General features: G+C 54.4%; 1 long non-coding RNA gene across 3 annotated transcripts in view; it reads right to left on the bottom strand.

The window, feature by feature from the left end:
* Positions 1-1,822: 1,822 nt before the first annotated feature.
* LOC133042575 (uncharacterized) overlaps positions 1,823-15,901 on the bottom strand; it is a 28,151-nt gene continuing 14,072 nt past the window's right edge. Inside the window, exons 3-7 of one of the 3 annotated variants that reach the window (XR_009689519.1) lie at positions 15,558-15,650; positions 11,521-11,713; positions 7,668-7,748; positions 6,810-6,891; positions 1,823-5,511 (exon numbers count right to left, since the gene is read on the bottom strand). This is a non-coding gene — a long non-coding RNA (uncharacterized LOC133042575). Of the gene's footprint in view, positions 5,512-6,731; positions 6,780-6,809; positions 6,892-7,667; positions 7,749-11,520; positions 11,714-12,997; positions 13,629-15,557; positions 15,651-15,901 lie in introns of those variants that run through there. The other 2 variants (XR_009689517.1, XR_009689518.1) reach the window with 2 other exon arrangements.

The raw sequence follows: 15,901 nt of genomic DNA, 5'->3' as shown, positions 1-15,901 counted from the left end.
CTCAGGTCCAGACCCAGGGATGGCCCAGGGCCGCATGGTGCTGCCACGGCCCCTCTGGGCTGGCGCTCTGGGCTTCTGGGATTAAGAACAGAGCCTGCAGGGCTGAACGTTTTGCCCCACGCCTGGTGGATGGTGAGGGATCCCAGAGCCCAGAGAAACCGAGCTGACGTTTCCCAGGGAGATAAGCAGAGGACAGGCTCCACAGAGCCTTCAGGGAGCAACGCCAGGCACACACTACAGAAGGTCCCCAGCCACTCCAAAGATAAAGACATGAAACCCTTGAAGATCTGAATTCCTGCCTAAGTTTATCAAGACGGCGGACTTAAGACAAAGAGGCCGTTCAGCAACTCTGGGAAGGAGGCTGCTGTTTCTCAAACTGAGCGGCTCCCGGGGTTTCAGGAAGGGGTCGGGGCATCCCCACTCCGTCGCTCTGCAGCCAGCACGGCTGTGCTCTTCCACCCACGGGCCTGAGGACCCCCCTATGGAGGCCCTGCGAGGCAGTGCTGGGTTACCCCCTGTTTACAGATGGGGAAACCGAGTTTCAGAGGTGAGGAGACTGACCGAGTTTGCAAGCCTGAAGCTTGACTGCCCTGCTGTCTGCCTGCTGCCCTGTCTCTGTGTTTAAAGGAGACAGAAACCCACTCAAACCAGCAGAAACAGCCAGGACCACGCTGGCTGCGGAGCCCCCAGGCTGACCCTCAGAGTCTGCGGCGCCACCTCGGGCCACACTCGGGCCCTGAACTGAACATCATGAGGGGAGGGGGGGTGGCCTGTGGTGCTGGGAAGGTCTGAGGTCGGGGTCCCTCCAAGAGGAGGAGGCGGGGGAAGGCAGCCTCCCCGCCTGAAGGAAAGCTCAGCGCGTCTGAAGGTCGAGCAGGGAGGTCGGGTTTGGGAGAAGCACAGACTCACCCCCAAGACCAGAGGACAGGAGGCCAACCTTGAGCAGACCTCGCAGGCCGGGGCTTTCAGCTGGAAGACACCAGCTTGTATTTTTAAATATTTTTCATACCTTTGTACTTTACCTTATCAAGAATTCCAAATTTTATTACTTGACTACTACCTAATGGCAACCAAGCTTTACATAAAAATGGAATTAACATTATCTGCAGGAATAATCCGCCCTCACAATCAACTGAAGCTCTAAGTAGAAGGGTGTCAAAGTCGGGAAGTACCCATGTACAGTGTGGACTCTGGACAAATGCGAGTGCCTGGCTTACTTGTTGAATAAACAACATCTGCACCTTAGTCTCTTCACTGGCTCATCAATTCATACCGATTTATCATGAGTCAGTGCGGACTTACTTACACGTTAGAGATAATATGATTGCAGACGTCTGTTACATCAGTGTTTAACTTTTACGACCCTCCAAGTGATATCAGTCTGCCCGCTTCCCACATAAGACGGGCTTTGCTCTGCGGCTCGGTTCAGCATCACGTATCGCCTGCCTGTCAGGGACATACAGCAGGCATTAGGGATAAACCTAAGTAAAATAACACCCATTCTTGTTCTCACAGGAGGAAAGACACATTGTGTGCTGTGATGAAGGGGAGCTCACAGTCTCTGGAAACTCAAACAGGGGTTCTTAACTCAATCTTGAAAGGGGAGCAATTTAAGTCCAAAAAAGCAAACAATAAAGGATGGGAGTTTGTTTCAAGCAGAGGGGACACAGAATGGGAGTGTGGGCAGAGGAGGCAGCTGAGATTTCTGGCCTGATGGAGGCAGCTCTTTCTAGCAGATTCTCATATGAGTCACAATATAAGCCATGGTGTGACCTAAGCTTTCCAGTAGCCACACTAAGAGACTAAGAAAAAATAGGTGAAATCAGTTTAAAATGTTTTTACCCCATTTATCTAAAATATTACCAACTCTACACATAACTGATACAAAATTTACTTTGTTGTTCAGTAGCTCAGTCCTATCCGACTCTTTGTAACCCCATGGACTGCAGCTCACCAGGCCTCCCTGTCCTTCACCATCTCGCATAGTTTGCTCAAATTCATGTCCATTGACTCAGTAATGACATCCAACCATCTCTCATCTCTCATTACCCACTTCTCCTCCTGCCTTCAGTCTTTCTCTGCATCAGGGTATTTTCCAATGCTCTTTGCATCAGGTGGCCAAAGTATTAGAGCTTCAGCTTCAGCATCAGTCCTTTCAATGAATATTCAGGGTTAATTTCCTTTAGGATTGACTGGTTTGATCTCCTTGCTGTCCAAGGGACAGGGACAAAAATGACTAATGAGGCCTTTTACCATCTTTACACCCAAGGAGCAACTCTGCTTGGATAGGCCAGGGTCTGCCGTGAATGTACAGCCCAGGGTCACAGACTCAGGGCAAGGGAAGGGGAGGATCAGATAGGCTGGAGAAGTGAACAGTCCCATGAACGAATCATGGGAAGCGGGGGGCGGCGGGGCGGGGGGGACACAGGTGGAGAGGGGGGCTTGCAGGGTTAGCACTATCTGAAGGAGGCTGACACTGGGGCGCAGGAGAAGGAGGTGGAGCTGGAAAGACAAGACCCTGAGGCTGAAGGGTGGGCTGAGTCTGGTGGATCTGCATGGGGAGCTCAGCCAGGGAGCCCAGTGGGAGATAGACAACAGGAACCCGGTCCTCGGTGCAGAGCCGGAGGCTGCAGGAGGCTGGCGAGAGCTCTTGCTGTGCTCACTGCCGTGCAACTGGTCACACACAAGACACCCATGTGTCACACACAGACAAGGGCACGTCCCTGTGTCACTGCACAGCCCTCTGCTCTGAGGGTGGAAGCGGCAGAAGCAGAGCCGCCAGTTTCAAGCTCGGGGCCGCACTGTCAGCACTTGGCTGCCTTGGGGAACAAGCTCCAGGGGCAAATCCCAGCTCACAAAGAAGAGGGCCCGGGGGGATTCTCCTGGGCTCCCTGGACCCCACCCTCTTCTTAGGGGATGGAGCAGGCAGACACCACCTGCTCCCCACCTAGACCCACTGCTGGAAGTTTGGACCCTGCAGCTCACGCCAGCCACCGTGGGAAGGAACCAGCACACACAGCTATGGGTGCTCCCTGAGAAGTGGGGTCTGGTCCTAGGAGCCCGGAGCTGGTTCCACAGAAGCCTCGGGCTCCGGCTGGCCATCCCTGGGAAAATGCCCACTGCAGCTGCCCCTCCTGCTGGTCATTTGGTGAGTAGGTGGGCATGGGCCTCCAGCAGGTGTTTACCGTTCCTTCTAGAAAGGCCAGGTTCCGTCCGGGGCTGGGTTTGTCATGGACACCACCTGTCTGCTTGTGTGCGAAAATGTTCTTGAAGGGAATAGAGAGTAACAGAGGGGATGGGCGAGAACCTGCCTGACCTGCCGGGCAGAGTGTGGACAGGCGCCCCGAGGCTCCGCGTGGTGACCCTGGGAGGCAGTTCCCAGGCCGTGCAGGGCCATGCAGAGCTGTGCAGGTGTGTCCTGGGCAGCGCAGGGCACTGGGGCCAAGGAGGAGACAGCTGATGTTTGGGGAGAGGAAGCGGTCTTGTGCTCGGGAAGGAGGTCGGGGCTGCCCATAGCTTGGAAAGCCCAGACAGAGGGGACCAGGATGCCGAGAGTTGTCAGGAAACGTGGGCCAGCTGTGGGTCTGTGATTCAGGGAGGCTTTTGGAGGGGCTCTCTACAGGGTGTGGACACGAGGCTGTGGCCGACCAGAGGGAAGCAGGGAGACCTGGCGGAGGGCGAGGGGAGCGGCGGGGCCAGCATAGGCCATGTGGGGTGAACCCAAGGACAGCAGTGGGAAGGGAGGTGAGGACCCCTGGGGGGGCCACAGAGAGAGGAAACAGGCAGGAAGAGCAGCTGGGCATGCAGGCAGGGGGTGGACGGAAGTGCTCATGGGAGCCCCATTGTCTTACTCAGTGGACGGAGTGGACAGTGGTCTCATTTCCTGAAATGGGATTTCTGCGGGGGAGGGGGGGGCGCCACCACTGATGTCGTAGCTATGCTGCCTCTGAAATTCCTGGCAGGTGTCCTGGAGGGCAGGTGGCTGTGAGGGTAGGGCTCTGGCGACAGGCCCACAACAAACTGGGGCTTCTGAGTGACATGGACCAGGTCCAGACAGGCCCCTCCACATGGGGGCAGGTGAGTCAGGCTGGGGAAGCAGGGTGAGCAGGCGGTGGGGTGAGCTGAGGCTGAGATGCTGACTCCAGGCTCTGGGGAGCCGGCCCCGCGCCTGGATGGGGGAGATCAAGGGCGGGCGGATGGACCCCTGAGAACCAGGTCGGCCCATCAGACTCTGGCATCTTCCCATACCTAGACAAGCATTAAAGTCGCAAACTGGTGGTATCTGTTTTCAGTGATCAGCAGATATCTCTTGCTGTTAACTGGATTTTTTTCTCAGCCAGGAGCTCCTTTAGGTCCTGGTTCCTCTCTGACCTTTTCAGGACGGCCCCTTGAGCTACCGAGAGGCCACCTTTGGACTACAGTCCTCTGTACAGTCCCCAGATGAAACACAGATCATACATGTAGGTTGTGTCTTCTCGTCGTTCACACCCAGGAAGTTAACACTTGTCCACAGTGGTCCGGACCCCTCTCCTCCACTGAAGCGGGCAGGTGATAACTGGATGTTTCTGTGAAAGTCCCTGAAGCTGGGGGGTGTGACAGGCAGAAGACCTATCAGGTCTACCAGTTGGCCAGACACCAGCCCCAACAGCTGAACACAGGTGGGTGGGTGGGCTCCAGCCTTTCACCCCCACAAGTGGGGCTACAGACAAGGAGTCCCCAGGCCAGAAGAGGAGGCTGGTGGTTTCAGTCTCCCAGGGGAATGGTGACAACTATGTGAGGAAGGATTGGGTTGGGGCAGCAAGAGCAGCAAAGTCTCACATTGCTCGTTCCCTCACTGTGAAAATCTCATCTTCTGTTTTCTTCTAAAGAGCATTATCTCAAAGGTTAGACTGATTCAGCTAAACTGTCTCCTACAAAGTTTGATTATGGAAAAGTTTGATGACCACTGTCCTCTCCCTCTGAGCCTTCCCCCCCCTTCCCCCGCAACCCCGAGGTTAATCTTCAGTATAGAAACACCCTCCTCAGTCCTTCGGGATGTCCTCCCCCTCCAGCTCATCCAAGCCCACAGCCAGGCTCATTCCTGTTCTCAGCAGAGGGGATGGGTGCCTCTGCCAGACTTCCTGCAGCTGCCTTCTCTCAGAGCCTGTGCTCCAGTTTCCCAACTTGAAAGGTGTCCCAGAAAGGCTTGCCTCATCCAGTTACCCGGGGGAGCCTAGCATCCCCAGGGACAACAGACAACAGCTGGTCCAGGCGCAGGCATCCAAGCTTCTGAGGCCATGACCAGCAGACCGCCAGGATCGACTTGGGGAAGGCGAAGCGGCTTTCCCCAGCCACCAAGCAGGGCTGGGTGGATAGCAGAGCTGTGGTTGGGACCCGGGGTCCTGGTCCTGTCCGGAACATGGGCCATCCTGTGCCAGCTCCCGTGACGTCCTAATCATTTCCATCTTGGTAACGGCTGCCATATCACAGAGCTATGACTTCACAGGAGGCTGGGCCAGATGAGAAGCAGAGCTGCGAGCAAAGAATGCTTGTTAAAGCAGAGCTACTTTCGGTCATGGAAAGAGGAGTTTCAGAAACTGATCTGGCCAAGAACTTCCTTCTTCATGTTCTCAAAATTAGAGCCATGTCCAGCCCCTGTGCTGACAACACCCAGGACAGTCGGGATAAACGAGCCTCCCAGAAACCTCGTGAACAGCAGCCTGGGGGATCAGCGGCCACCTGTCCTCCAGGACAGAGTCCTAAATTCCCCAGTCCACAAGCCTTCCTCCACACAGGAGGGACCCACTTCCTTACGATTTGGAAATAAAGAATGTTTATTCTCCTGAGGCCACGTCTCGGGGTGCAAAGTGGCTGATTTCTACAGACAAACACTGACAAACCATTTACTCCACCTGAGCAGAAATCAGGGCTGAGTGTCCAGCATGAAGGGCTGGAGGCAGCGACATGGGTGAGGAGCCTGAAGAGGCCGCGTGGGTGCATTCTGCAGCCCCCAAACCCCTCGGACCACAAGATGAAGAGAGGGTGGTCCTGGCAGCGTGTCTCCGGGCCTGGGGGCAGGAGAGTCCCTCACTAGCACTGGTGTGTGGCTGCCCATGGCCACATGGGTCAGGCAGCCAAAAACCACATCCCCGCTTTCAGAACCCCCTCGCCTCCTCTCACTGCAGCAGAGTGAGAGGGTAGAGAGAATTGTGGCTGAGACCATCTCCGAGCAGAGTGGTCACTGCAGGGGGCGGGGACTCCCCACCGGAGGAGGACGCGGTGGGCAACCAGGTGGCCGCGGAGATGCTGCGGGCCGTGGGTGGGGGGCTCGCACAGGAAGCACCTCCTGTGAGTGAGAAGGAAAGTGTGCGGTCAGCACGGGGGTGGGCAGCTAGAGGAAGCAACCCTGAACCGTGTCCTGAAACACAATGTGTCCGCGCTGACCAACCGAGAGCTGCAGGAAAAGTGTTTTGACTTGTATATCCTTTCCGCAGACAAAGAACTCTGTGTATCAGTATCTATTTAATCGGCTGTGCTTTCAGGACAGCTGCTGAGAGATGACCCCGGTCCTAAATCGGGACGGGGCTGATGCTAACACTGGATAAACACAAACCACCTGGCAGCGTCTACACAGCGAACCCCACCATCGGATCCAAGAGGCAAGTCTCAGCGGGCATCACACAGACCCCTCAGATGACCGACAGCTCGGGAGGCTGTCCTGGACTCTCCTCAAGCCGCCTGGGTCCACTCACCTTCATCTGCCCCAGTTCTGAGAACTTCAGAAACTGACTCCATCTCACCTGTGAAATGAGAATGGTGCTAATACTCACCTGATGGTCTGAGAAGCAAGGAGGACCATCTTGTTTGCACAATATCACCAGGAAAGAGAAGGACGCTTTGTTTCAGGTATGACTATGAAATAATCATAAAATAATACTACCTTTCTGTTACAAGTACAGCAGAATCCCAAGTCTACATCCCCAACCTTTTCAAAGTAACCGGTTAAAATTTTGAAACTGGTACATTTGAAAATATTGAGTCACAGGAAACATGAACGATCTTCTTAGGTGATAATTTGATTCTGTTAAACTGAAGGTGTTCTGTTAAACTGAAGGTGTTAAACTGAAGTGTCTGCTCAGGGCCATCAGAAATAAACTCTTCTTCGACCGGCGGCTGCCAGCCGGGATGGAGCAGGAGGAGCAGCCCAGAGCCACGGGCCCCCAGAGGGCTGTTCCCTGTGTGGGCAGGTAAACCTTCACTTCCATGCTCTTCCCCACAGTGGCCTGGGGACCCCTCGGACCATTTACTCAAGAATTTGAAAGGATTTCTGTTTTTATTCTAGAAAATTATATTCACACAACAATGTGTATGTGAATGCTTTCGGAAGCATTATTTGTAATAGCCAAAAATGGGGTCAACTCAGGTGTCCTTCAGCCATGAGTGGTTACAGGAAAGGTGTTCCTTCCAGACTGTGGAAGATGCTCAGACTGGAAGGATACAGAGAGCGGACAAGGAGGACAGGCCTCAAGGAATGATGCTCAGTGAGGAAGCCTCCCACACACACTGGACAACACTCGAAGATGGAAAAGAGACTGTACTCACAGGGGTAGGGGTGGGGGTGACCCCAAAGGGAAGCACAGGGACCCTGTGGGGTCCCTGGGGACAAGTAAACAGATAAACAGACTCACCATGGGGAAGTCTGCAGCTGCACAAACTCAGCTTTAGGTTGTGATGCGGAGGTGTCGGTCGGCAGGTTCATGGGGCGTTACCTAGGGAGACCGGGTAAACGGTCATTGGCGTCTCTGCATCATATCTCACAACTGCACTGATTCTTCATCTCACATAAAAAGTTTAAAAGCATATACACACTACTCTGTGTATGTAGATAACTAACAAGCACAGGGAATTCCACTCAATAATGACCTATAAGGGAAAAGAATCTGAAAAAGAGCGGACATATATATGTCTAACTGAATCCCTTTGCTGTACAGAAGGAGCTAATTCAACATTGTAAATCAACTATACTACAGTAAAAAAAAAAAATTTTTAACATATTCTTTGGGGAAAAATTTGTGACCCAAAACTCAGGTCCACAGCTTCCTACAGAGCTTCCTATGGAGCTGGCTGGCCCCTCTTTTTTGGAGAGAATCGCCTACTGACTTTTATCAGTAAAGAGCCTCCAAGAGCAGGTCAAAGACCCAGGCTGGCCCAGCTCCACTGGTGCCGGTCATCCTAAGGAAGTGCTCTGAGGCCAGGCCCTCACTCATCCTGGATGTGGCCCCCAGGCCTGCGAGGACACCTCTGTGACTGCGGTGTGAACAGGTGGGGCCTCCTCCGTCCCCCTCCAGAGTCACCGCCCCAGGCCAGCTGTCCTGGATGACCCCCTCCCTGCAGGCCCGTTCCTTCTGTGCCTCCCAGGCTCTATCGCCTGTAGCCACTGGGGGTGGGGGGTCCATGTGCCTCTCAGAGAGGCCGAGAAGCCTGCTCCAGACCTAAAGCTCGGACTCAAGCACAGAAGAACGGCGAGCGGCCATGGACCCTGCCTGACACGTATGTGTGAAAGCGTGTGGTCAGCTCTGTGTCCAGCACAGGACTTGGCCTGTTGGGGTCCTGGCTGCATTGGTGATGGGCTTGCACCGTGGTGATCACACTGACCCAGGTGGTAGAAGGGACAGGCTCTCTGGAGAGGGTGTTCATGTCTCAGGTTCCCTTCCTGTGACTCTGCCCCATGCTCTCACCGAGACCATATACGCAGACGGGTGGCCAGCGAGATGGGGCCCAGGCCACTGCCTGACGGGGCCGTGGGCAGCCCGAGGGCTGGCCAGGCCCCCTCCCCTCTCTGCAGACAGCAGTCAGGCCTCCTCCAGGACCCGTGGGTAGACGGGCACCTCCTGGCCTTCGCTCATGCTCTGTGATGAAAAACAGGAGGAAAACAGCCGGATCTGAGCTGCCTCTGAACAGGATGCATGGGGGTGTCGCCCGAGTGGAGTGGAAGGATGGAGTGGGGTCACGACCCTCCCTAGAGAGGTGGGTGTCATTCGGGGATGGCCTTCCTGCTGACACTTGGCTTCCCAAGCCCACTGCTGTCTGTGACCCACACGGTCATGTTAACACAGAGACACGCGGGAGGAATTCAGGTGTAAAACCAATAACTAGACACCAGCACTCACGTCTCCAGTTACGAGGGTGTTTACTCCGCGTGCAGTCACTCCCGCCTCCCGCCCTGCATCTTCCTGCCACCACCGCCGCCCACCTGCCCACTGTAAGAAGTGGTCCCAAGAGGAGGCTGAAATACCCACAGGGGCCGGGGGGTAGAGAGGCCAGACTCTGCACACAGAAGCCTCCTGGGAGTCAGCGCAGGCTCAGGGCTCACAGCCCATGTGGGCCAGGCACTGGACAGGAGCCAGCAGGGGGACAGAGGCACTCGAGGGATTCCTAGAGCCCCCGCACCTCATGCCTGATGGTTCCCCTGGGGATTCTATGGTAATAAGATGGAGATGCAGGACGCTCTAGGTCAGCCTCCCCTGCTCTCATCACTGGTGAGCACATGAACCCCTCCAACCTGGGAATCCCCAGACGTTAACCGCAGGATCAGAGATCAGGCCAGCAGTGTCCGCGCAGGACAGCCTCGAACAGGAAAGCAGGTGCCTGGGCAGGCCCCCTACGGGGTGTGACCCTCTGGGCATGTGGTCACCACCAGGCACGTGGTCACCACCAGGCTGATCAGACTGAGAGCAGGGGTCCGTCTCCGTGCCCAGGAGCATAAGGGATGGGGATGGGGGCATCCCCGCAAAGAAACCCACTCTCGCTCGCAGACTCAGAGTAGGGTCCCAGAGAGGCTGTGTGACCTCCAGCAGAATGCCTGACTCCCCTGAGCAAGCCCGTGATGGAGAGCAGCCCCATAATAAAGAGCAGACGCCAGCACTCCCCTCCATCTGCAGGAGGGACCCAGACACCGGCATTCCTGCCCTGTTTCCTCTGCCTCCACTGCGATGTTTTGGGAACCTCTCCACTGGCCACAAGTTTATATAACCTCTCATCTGCCAATTCTCGGAGAGAAAAACGCTTGAGGTTTTACAGAGCAGTTACGTTCACATAAAAACAACATCAAATCCTGCACTGTAATATGCGAAATAAATCCAATTTTCATCACTAATGATAATAGAAGGAAACACCATTGGAAAGAAGGCTGTTTCGTGCCTATAACTGTAAAGAGCCTGGTAACTGTCAGAGAGCCTCTTGATGAAAGTGAAAGAGGAGAGTGAAAAAACTGGCTTAAAATTCAACATTCAAAAAACAATGATCATGGCCTCTGGTCCCATCATGGCAAATAGATGGAGAAACAATGGAAACAGTGACAAACTTCATTTCCTTAGGCTCCAAAGTCACTGCAGATGATGACTGCACCCATGAAGTTAAAAGACATGTGCTCCTTGGAAGAAAAGCTATGACCAACCTAGATGGCATATTAAAAAGCAGAGACATTACTTTGCCAACAAAGGTCCATCTAGTCAAAGCTATGGTTTTTCCAGTAGTCATGTATGAATGTGAGAGTTGGACCATAAAGAAAGCTGAGTGCTGGAAAATTGATGCTTTTGAACTGTGGTGTTGGAGAAGACACTTGAGAGTTGCTTGGACTGCAAGGAGATCAAACCTTGCAGTTCAATCTGCAGATCAAACCTGCAGCATGCCAGGCTTCCCTGTCCATTACCAACTCCTGTAGCTTGTTCAAACTCATAGCAATTGAGTTGGTGATGCAGTTCAAACGTCTCATCCTCTGTCACCCCCTTCTCCTCCCACCTTCAATCTTTCTCAGAATCAGGGGCTCTAGTCAATCAAACCTCTAGTCAATCCTAGAGGAGATCAGTCCTGAATGTTCATTGGAAGAACAGATACTGAAGCTGAAGCTCCAATACTTGGTCCAGCTGATGCAAAAAACTGACTCCTTAGAAAAGCCCCTGATTCTGGGAAAGATTGAAGGTGGGAGGAGAAGGGGATGACAGAGGATGAGATGTTTGAACTGCATCACCATCTCGATTGCCATGAGTTTGAACAAGCTACAGGAGTTGGTAATGGACAGGGAAGCCTGGCATGCTGCAGTCCATGGGGTCGCAAAGAGTCGGACACGACTGAGGGATTGAACTGAACTGAACCGTCAAAGAACCTCCAGGGAGGACCAAGTAATATTCCTTTTCCAGTTGCCTTCCCATTAATTACCGTGTTGAACACGAGTGACTCTGGACCTCACACACTCCTGTTCCCCGGGCACCCTGTCCTGGAACGGCTCATGTGACTGCGGGGCCAGCACCCACATGTACAGGCGGACGCAGGGTGAGCACACGGCTGGTGCAGCTGAAGCCTGGGGTCAGCTGGTGAAAGACTGAGGCAGTGACAGTGGGAAGTCTCCTGATGGGGCAAACACAGGAGTCCATGGGCTACTGGTCACCAAACCTCAGCACCCAGGCTTCTTGAAGTGGGTGAGGGACCCGACCTGAAGTGGTGGGAGGAATGTTTCAGGCAGAGGCAAATATTAACGTATACCTGCCTGTGTGCAGGCGCATGCTCAGTCACGTCCAACTCTGAGATCCCATGGACTGTAGCCCACCAGGTTCCTCTGTCCACCGGATCTTCCAGGCAAGAATACTGGAGCGGGTTGCGATTTCCTCCTCCAGGAGATCTTCCTGACCCCTGCATCTCTTGCACTGGTAGATGGATAGTGTACCAATAGCATCACCTGGGAAGGCCCAAGAAATGTGAGCACAAAGCATTGGCTGGGAATTAAACCCAGGTCTCCCAAGTAGGAGGCACGATTTCTACCACTGAACCACCAATGCCACTCATTTCAAGCAGACGGAGCAGCAAACATAAACCCTCAAAGTGAGGAGAGCATTTGTGGAAATGCACAGTGACCCGGGCCATGGTTGGAGAGGCGGGCAGTCAGGAGGCACGCAGAGGCCTCTGGACCCTATCTTCTCGAGAGCAATGGTGTCCCATCGACATGTGGCTGAACCACAGCGTGCAGGGTCCAGGACACAAGGCAGGCAAGGGTCAGCACCTCCCAAGGCCACCAGAGGTCAAGGAGCAAAGCGAGGAGCTCCGGCCACTCGACAGACGCCAATGGAGTCACTGGACACGGTCAGGCAGCGTCCAGCTCACCCCGTGCCCGAGCAGGTGCCCAGGAGCAGCCGCCCTTGCTGTGGTTCTTGAGAAGGAGGGCGCTTCCTCATGACAAGCAGTTTTAAGGTGCCTTCGAATCGCTGGGTTTGGAGAAGATTCTGCACAAGGGAGGCCACTGTACAGGGGGTGACGGCCGCTGGCCAGGCTTCCAGGCTGGGTGACCAGCTCTCAGGCTGAGAAGCCACATTTATTTCTCTCAAGAGAAAGCAAAATGACTTCTAGAAATGTCACTGGTGTTCAAAACCCACCATGAGCGGGTAGAGGGAGCAGAAGGAAGCCCCGTGGCAGCTGAGGGCAGCCCACCTCCTCCGGTCTCTGGAAGAAGTTTCTCCCCCAGCACGTGCAGGCATCACAAAGGACTTACAGGGGGTCCTGGGTGAAGTCCGTTAGGTCTGGCTTGGTGGGGATTTTTATTGTTGCTTTTGGTTGTGGGCTTTTAATCAAGTTGAACAAATAGAAGCGCTTAAAGTGTAAGTGTATTATCATAGGAAGAATTGTGACCAAGTCACTTTACATCTCTACAATCTCCAGGTCAGAAAATTGTAAAGATGAGAGATGATTTCCGAATGACAAAAACAGTAAAATTTCCAATTTATGTCGTCTAACTTAAAGATGATGATTATGCTGCATGTTGCAGGGAGGGTCGGGGGGGAGGGATGGGAGTGCTTGTGTTTTTTTAATCTAGGTAAAGTTTCAAAACCTAATGTAGATTAAGTGGGTCTGAGTGCAATTGAATTTATGAATACAGAGAAAAATATGAAGTTTTATTAACTGTGGAAGGAATGTGGGTCCTTAGCTGCCCAGCCAGTTCATGAAGACCAAGGAGATCAGCTTACAGGGGTTAAATAAACACACTACTTTTTATTATAGCTCAAATGAATCCTCTTGCAGCAAAGCACCGAGTCTACAGTTGGCTTATGAGGTTTTCGTCTCCGGGGGCTCTGCATCTGCCCAGAGAGCAGGACCCACTCTGTTTGGGGCCTCAGGCTGGATTTTTCACATCCCTGGATGGTACTCGTCCTATGTCCTAAATGGAAACCACTGCATAAGAAGCAGGGAGTATGAAAGGACACATGTATGCAAAGAAGAAAAGTGCAGGGGGTGGATGGTGGGACCAGGCTGGGCCTCGAAGTTCTGCGCTCAGAGAGTAGAGAGTGCCCAGATGTGAGCTGACATGTGACATGTGATCACGGACAGAGCAACTTTCAGAAATCTTAGCAAATGCACTCGGGCTGATCCTGGAGACCAGGCAGAGTGGGACCAAGGCTGGGGGGAGGCCACCCTCCCAGTGGCTCAGCTGACCCCCACCCCCAGGACCTCCCCTCCTCAAGGCTGTGTGGCCAACCAGGAGCTTGTTAATTGTGCCAATGATTGGTTTGCCAGCAGCTCTTACAGATTAATATTTCAGGAGTTAGAGACCCAGCTGAGCGTGAAAAGAGCATCCACTCTGGGTTGGGAATCACATTTCAATTCTGCAGAGAAAGAGAAAAAAGTGTTTCTTGAGTGAAGAGGACGAGACTCATTCACCTCCTGCGGCTGCAGACTCCGGCCTAAATTGGCTCCGGAGCTCAGAGCGGGGCACTCATCTGTCTGCCAGGGCCCAGCGCCACGGGGTCCAACCCCACGGGGCCCAGCACCGGGCCAGCCAGGGTTGCCCTGTTTAGAGAACTGCCCCCTGCACTTCAAGTATCTCTTAGTTTTTCTGCGGGAAAATGGCACATTGCTTAAACTTCCTGTGGTTAAAAAGTGCTTTTCAAGAATGTGTTTCCGAAACTAAAAAAAATGAGCTGAGACTGTGTGATGTTTTTCTTACAGGGACCAGAAAGGCCTGGATTCTCTGTGTCCACGATGGGCTGGTTCCGAGCTCACAGTGAGGGCAGGCTGGGGGCGCTGGGGGGCTGCAAACACCCTACCCGGGGTCCCATCCAGACCTCCCTGGAGTCCAGGCCTCCCAAGTTCCCCCCAACCCTTGTTTCTCTCCGTACCCCACTCCCCAACCAGATCTCTGGCCCCGTCACCCACCCTGGCTCCCTCCCCCTCCCCGGGCGCCCTTCCCCCATCCAGGCCTCCCTCCCAGACCCCAGCTCCTTACACCCCAGGACGTTCCCGCACCCCGCGGGCTCCCCCGGGCACCCCTCCCCTGCAGGCTCCTCCTCCCTGGAGCGTTCTCGGGCCTGCCTATCATCTTCTCTAATTGTTTCCAGATTCGTGTGGGAGGTCAGGCCGCGAGCGCTGCTCCATGCCAAGTTTATAAACAGAGCAGTGTTTCCAGATGTCCGCTGGCTCCAGCCTGGCGAGCAGGTTGATTGGGACCAGAGCAGCAACAGGTGGAGCGCAGACAATGAATTCCTTGACACTTACTTACTCCCTCAACTCTCCTCCCCCCGGCCCTCAGCCCCATCTGCCACTGTCCCCACAGATCCCCAAACGTTCAAATGAACTCGGAGCCTGGAATGCAAGGAAAACAGTCATTTCCCTAATGAAGGCGGGGGTTGGTGGAGGGGGGCAGCATCCCCGTGGACATCAGAGCCTGCCTGGGCCCACAGGAGGAGGGGTTCGGCGGGGTGCCCAGCCCCTCCCTTGCCCAGGCCTCCAAAGCTCTGCCCCCAGCTCATGGCCGCCCAAGTGGGGCAGCTCCTCTCAACAAGTGTTCTGGGAAACGCCCGGGCTTCTCAGGAAGAGGACAGACAACAGGGTCCAGGCCCGCTGCATGCTCAGGGATTCAAAGGGACAGGGTAGGCTGGAGTCTGGACCTTCTAACTGGACAAAGTGCACCCTGGGGACCCTGGGACCACAGCACAGTATCCTGTCCCTGGTGAAGTGGCTGGGCCAGGGGCTCAGTGAAGGCAGCACGTCAGACGCCTCTGCCCAGAGGGCCTGGCTCACAGGCCCTGCAGCGGCCCCCACAAGGGCTTGGATCCAAGTTGAGGGTCCTGGCCGTGGACCCAGAGCCCCTGAGGGCGGGAGGCTAAGCCTGTGACCCGATGGAATCCAGGCTGGCTCAGGCGAGAACCCTCCCAGGTTTAAGTCCCAACCTACAGAAAGTGTTGTGAAAATACAGCACATAAATATCAAAAGCACGTCTGTGAGTGTCTCTGAGTTAAGACTAGATTATCTTCTGCCAGGCTTTGAATCTGACTTTCTTCTTATAAAACGTAACCCGACCCTGGGCTTTGAAGAGCCGGGATCTGGGACCAGGACTGAGCAGTTCATCTGAACTGACAGGACACCGGTGCGGGGGTCCATCCACCCACCCAGGCCCAGCCCAGGCCCGACACCCTGAAGGCCCTGCAGCGCCACCGCTAACATCCCGCATCACAGCCGAGCACACAGATCTAGAGCAGGGCCTGCAGGCCTCAGTCTTCAAAGGAAAGAGTACACACGTGTGTGTCTTTAATTACCTCCACTCCATTTCTACAGGGCGTCTCTGACTGCTGCTTTATCCACAAAGCTCCAAGTACTATAGAAGGAATTCCTAAGGAAACAAATCATGCCTGAAATGAAAGAGCAAGAAAATGAGTTAGAGAGAATAAACTCCTGAATGGGAGGGGGAGGGGAAAGGAGGGGGAGGGGAGGGAGGGGGAGGGAAAAAGGAGGGGGAGGGGAAAAGGAGGGGGAGGGGAAAAGGAGGGGGAGGGGAGGGAGGGGGAGGAATATCAGAAGGAACTGGGTTTGTCACAACTAACAATCCTGCATGGCACCACCCGCCCACCAGGGAGCAGGTTCTACTCCAAACTCAAAGCGC

The sequence above is a fragment of the Dama dama genome, chromosome 21 (assembly GCF_033118175.1).
Source record: "Dama dama isolate Ldn47 chromosome 21, ASM3311817v1, whole genome shotgun sequence".
NCBI lineage: Eukaryota > Metazoa > Chordata > Mammalia > Artiodactyla > Cervidae > Dama > Dama dama.
This window is presented reverse-complemented; position numbering and strand designations above follow the sequence as displayed.